Below are 6,000 nucleotides of genomic sequence, written 5' to 3' on the forward strand. Positions count from 1 at the left end.
TCCAATCACAGAGCTTGAGGACTATCACGGGGTTTGTCAAGAGCACATGGTGTAGTCCAAACGATAGCTGGGGACTCTGGGTAGTGTAGTGTCTTCTGCCATCCTTTACTCCTGGGAATGGACGCTCACATTACCTTTAAGGGCAGCCGACATAAACGAATGCCGTGCTTCCATGAGCGTCAAATCCCGACGCAGATGGGAATACATTGCAATCAGTTGAAAGCTATTTGCGTCCCTTTATAACGCTGAAGGAGCCTAGGAGCGTCACAATTGGACGCCACGGACACTGACCAAACTTCGCTATTGGACGCTTAGGGAGTGAGAGTGTGTTGCCCAAAGCCAAGCACTAGGCCCTGGGTAAATTAAGAGGCTGATCTCGGGCACTTTTGTCCACTTTCCCTGGTGGTAGAAACTCAAGCCAGACATCCCTGGAATCGTCTTATAGAGTAGATGATCAGTGAGGCCTTGTTTTTACTGAATGATTTGTTTTTTTATGGGGAATTCAAATATGAGCTTATTTTTAGGATTTTCGGAGACTTTGCACACGTTTTCACAAACATTTTCACGCTGGGAGTATGGGAGTACATCCATTCGCTTTATCTTGATCTGTAGATGTGATGTGTCGTGTGTCTCCCAACTCCTCTCTAAAGTTCAGATACTATATAAAAATACTAAAAGGTAAATAAAACATAATGACAAAATAACAACCTGAAAGATATGTATTCTATCTACACATTTCATAATTATCTAATCTAGTGGCCTTATAAAAGTGTTGGCTAAAGTAACGCAGAATATATATATTTTTTTAATTGTAAATAATTAGAAACATTATTTATGTGCACAAGTACATGGGACTCCACCATAGCCAACCCAGTCTCACGGCATTTCGTGTTCACCAACACGATTTTTAATCTATTGATTCGTGTTCACCATCACGATTTGCCCCTTTTTTTCGTGTTGCACAGCACGATTTTAAAAGCAATGTATTTCTACTGGTAACGTGTTTCGTGCCTGCAGGCTGCAGCACGTCTTTTTCTCCGGTCGGGTCGTGGAAGACCGGAAGCTGTGTGGTTCATAAAAACATGTTCTTACTCAATATCAAGCCACAGTTATTGCTTTTATTTTAAATCGTATAATTTCGGACTTTTGTTGCCGTCTGTGAGGAAAATAAATGGAGCTCAGAGACTCAGGATACTGAAATCTGTATTTTTAAATATTTTTTTCTGTTACGAATGGGTGAAGCAGGTAGGACTCAAATGCAGAATAACGAAAAGCGAGCTTTATTAAATAAATTAAAGCTGTGGCAAAACAAGGCAGAATCCAAAATATCCAACACCAACGGGCAGCACAAGGAACACCGACCGTGGAATGACATGGAGGGGAAACAATGAACCGACATGGAGCACAGGGGAAGACTAGACTAAATACACAGAAGGGTAATCACAGAACAAGACACAGCTGGGCAGGGGAGGAGAAACACAAGGACAACAGGTGAACACAATCGGGTAATCAGGGAGGGAAACAGACAGAAAGCAGACAGGCAGGAAACGGGGGTGAACAGGGGGACCGGAGGGAGGACACATAACTAGGGCCAAGAAAGGGTGGGTGGAGGGGGTCTGGAGGACGGGTCTCGGGCGGACGGCCCGGGGGAAAGGCAGAGACCAAGGAGGGGGTCTCGGGCGGAAGGCCCAGGGGCAAGGCAGAGACCAAGGACGGGGTCTCGGGCGGAAGGCCCGGGGGCAAGGCAGAGACCAAGGACGGGGTCTCGGGCGGAAGGCCTGGGGGCAAGACAAAGTTCAAAAAGGGGCGAAGGCCACAGCACTCAGGGGGCCGAGCATAAGGGCGAAAGCAGCGGCAGGAAGAGTCAGGGGGCCGGGCCCGAGGACGAAGACCGCGGCACTCAGGGGGCCGGGCTCGAGGGCTAAGACCGCGACTCTCAGGGGGCCGGGCTCGAGGGCGAAGAACAAGGCTCTCAGGGGGCCGGGCTCGAGGGCGAAGACCAGACAGCTCCGGAGGCTGGGCAGGACCCGGTGTCGGCCGAACAGGAACCGGAGCCAGTGGGACAGGCTTCGGCAGGATCCCCCACGGAAGAGGACCAGGAGTTGGCAGGACCCCCGGTGAGACAGGCGATGGTGGGGCCTCCAACGGAACAGGACAAGGGGTTGGCAGGACCCCCGGCAGAAGAGTTGTCGGCGGGACCCCCAGAGGAACAGGACATAGGATTGGCAGGACCCCCGGCAGGAGAGCAGTCGGCGGGACCTCCAACAGCACAGGACATAGGGTTGGCAGGACCCCCGGCAGAAGAGTAGTTGGCAGGACCCCCGGCAGGAGAGTAGTCGGCGGGACCTCCAACGGGACAGGACAAGGAGCTGGCAGGACCCCCGGCAGAAGAGCAGTCGGCGGGGCCTCCAACGGCACAGGACAAAGGGTTGGCAGGACCCGCGGCAGGAGAGCAGTCGGTGGGACCTCCAACGAGATGGGACAAGGAGCTGGCAGGACCCCCGGCAGGAGAGCAGATGGCGGGACCTCCAACGGGACGGGACAAAGGGTTGGCAGGAGAGTAGTCGGCGGGTCCTCCAACGGCACAGGCCATAGGATTGGCAGGACCCCCGGCAGGAGAGTAGACGGCGGGACCTCCAACGGGACAGACATACGATTGGTAGGACCCCCGGCAGAGGAGTAGTCGACGGGGCCTCCAACGGGACAGGACATGGAGTTGGCAGGACCCCCAGCGGAACCTCCAATAGACCAGGACATTGGGTAGGGACTTGAGACGTGACTCGAGAGGGGAACTAGAGACGGAACTCCAGAGGGGACTAGAGGAGGAACAAGAGGAGAGACTAGAGGAGGAACTAGAGGAGGGAACTCGAGAGGGGAACTAGAGAGGGGACTCGAGAGGGGAACTAGAGGAGGGACTAGAGGAGGGACCTCGAGAGGGGACTGGAGAGGGGACTCGAGAAGTGACTAGAGGAGGGACTAGAGATGGGACTAGGGAATTGACTAGAGGCGGGACTTGAGTAGGGACTAGAGATGGAACTCGAGAGGTGACTCGAGAGGGGACTGGAGAGGGGACTAGAGAAGGGACTCGGGAAGGGACTCGGGAAGGGACTTGAGTAGGGACTAGAGAAGTGACTAGAGGTGGGACTGGAGAAGGGACTAGGAAAGTGACCTGAGGAGGGACTAGGGAAGGGACTAGAGGAGGGACTATGGCAGCTGGGACCAGGACTGGGGCCGGAACCATGGCTGCTGGGGCCAGAACTGGGGCTGTAACCATGGTTGCTGAGGCCGGAACCAGGGCCGGAACCATGGCCGCTGGGGCCAGAACCATGGTTGCTGGGACCGGCACTGGAACTGGAGCCGCTGGAACCGGAACCGAGGCCTGGACCATGGCTGTGTGGGCCAGGTAATCGAGCAAGGAACCATAGCTCTGCGGGCCGGTACTGGTGCATGGATCCATGGCTGTGGAAACCGGAACTGAAGCCGGGATCATGGCTGTTGGAGCACGGGCTGGAATCCTGGCCCTGCGTCTCCTAGAGGCTCTTTGGAGACTCCGTGGACCTCCAACAGGACCGTAGTCGGATCCGAGGAAAGGGTTAGATGTGTCGGACCAGTCCTCAGGACAACTTGTGAAAAGCTGTAACCACTCCGGCAACGAACTCCTCAACCAAGGCATTTCGGCCACCTCCATTCGTGCCCTCTCGAGAATAGCCTCTTTGTCCCTTCTAGAAGAAGTTCCTTTCCACTCGGTATGATAACATTGAAGGGAAAAGTCTAGATCGAACAGATCTAACTCAAAATCTTCCATATCCGCTGGGTCCATTTTTGGTCGGTTCATTCTGTTACGAATGGGTGAAGCAGGTAGGACTCAAATGCAGAATAACGAAAAGCGAGCTTTATTAAATAAATTAAAGCTGTGGCAAAACAAGGCAGAATCCAAAATATCCAACACCAACGGGCAGCACAAGGAACACCGACCGTGGAATGACATGGAGGGGAAACAATGAACCGACATGGAGCACAGGGGAAGACTAGACTAAATACACAGAAGGGTAATCACAGAACAAGACACAGCTGGGCAGGGGAGGAGAAACACAAGGACAACAGGTGAACACAATCGGGTAATCAGGGAGGGAAACAGACAGAAAGCAGACAGGCAGGAAACGGGGGTGAACACTTTACACAATAAAACCCAAAGACAAGAAAAACACCAACACAGACAAAACTACAAACGTGACATAACATGAGAATCGTGACATTTTCCTTCTAATTTGTTATTCTTTTCAAAATAACACACTGTTATTTACTCACCAATAACACACAATTATCCTTGCTTTTATTTATTGGTTTAATTCCATAATCTCGGGCTTTTTTGGTGTCCGTCAGGAACTGAATTTCAAAATAAAAATAACCAGAAACAGACGTAGGCCTATAAGGGACATTTCTGAGTTTAGGATGGCCGAAGACACTACACTACCCATAATCCCCAGCTATCGTTTAGGACTACAGTTCCCGTAAGGTTACGCAGAGCGTCAAACAGCTGTGTGAAATGGAACGAAACCACGCCAGACTATCCAAAACTGGAATCGAACACCCCTCCAGAACTACACATGCTGGCTATTGTGTTTCGCAAAATGTTCTATGGGACGTCTCTACTGAACGTTTTCGTTTTTCCCACAATTAGAAGTTGCCAGTATTAAAACACATTGGTGTTATCAAATGTAAAACATATAATTAATAAATGGGTGAAAATCACTTGTGTCCATAATGCGCAGCATTATATTAATGCCGTATATCCACATGACAGCTCATTGCTACTTTGTAATTCTACTCCACTACAATTCAGAGGTTAACCTGGTATTTTTACTCCACTGCATTTATTTGAGTTACTTTGCAGATTCTGATTAATTATGTGAAATATAAACAACCCTTAAATCAGACTTTAGTTACACCTGAGTAAAATTCAGGTAAGGTGATTGTCAAGTGCCAACAATCAGGAGAGATATTTGATAGTTGGTGCTTGAGAAGACTAAACATGTATCTGCAATTGACATGAATGGAAACAAGTAATAAAGTATATTCATTACTCGTTATTCTCTACTAATAGTTAATTAAAGACTGTATATTATGGCTATTTTGCACATCCCTTTCAAGATTTTCAAAGGTTTATTGACATATCATACACAACTACGGTGTAGTTATGCAATGAATGAAAAAGTTGGGTCACAGGTTCCTCAACAGTGCATTACAAGACATCTATCAATATGTGTGTACCTCCACCATTAAACTGTCATATTCTGCACATTTCTTATTCTATCTACATACATAAGAGTATAATTAATGTGTATAATATCAGTTAAAATAAGTGCTTCAACATAGTTAACATTGCAGGAAAGCAATATATTAGACGTTAATTACTTTGTCAGGCTTAATATTTAATGTTTAAATAAAGGTTAATCCGTTTTTCTGTTTTGCACCTCCTCCTATTAATATCTGTGTACATCCTGCACTAAACTGTTTTATTGTAGAGATCACTTATAGTATCTTCTTGATTTTTGATATTCTATATTTCTATATTTATACTTTCCCCCTATGAAAGTATGTACTCTTAATATTTTAATCAAATATAACACATAAAAACAATAATTCAATAACGTGCTTTAACCACTAGGAGGTGCACACAAGGTGCACACAGCCATAATAACTTTGTATTATTAGTGTGTATGTACAACATCTGAAGATGTATAGTTGTATGCATGCTTTCACATCATTTTACAAATATAACACATAAAAACAATAATTCAATAACGTGCTTTAACCACTAGGAGGTGCACACAAGGTGCACACAGCCATAATAACTTTGTATTATTAGTGTGTATGTACAACATCTGAAGATGTATAGTTGTATGCATGCTTTCACATCATTTTACAGCATATTGCTATACTATTACAGACTCAGTATTTACATTCTTACATTCAAAGAAAATCAGTAATATATTTGAA

Source organism: Pseudochaenichthys georgianus, chromosome 1, assembly GCF_902827115.2.
Source record: "Pseudochaenichthys georgianus chromosome 1, fPseGeo1.2, whole genome shotgun sequence".
In the NCBI taxonomy this organism is placed as follows: Eukaryota; Metazoa; Chordata; class Actinopteri; order Perciformes; family Channichthyidae; genus Pseudochaenichthys; species Pseudochaenichthys georgianus.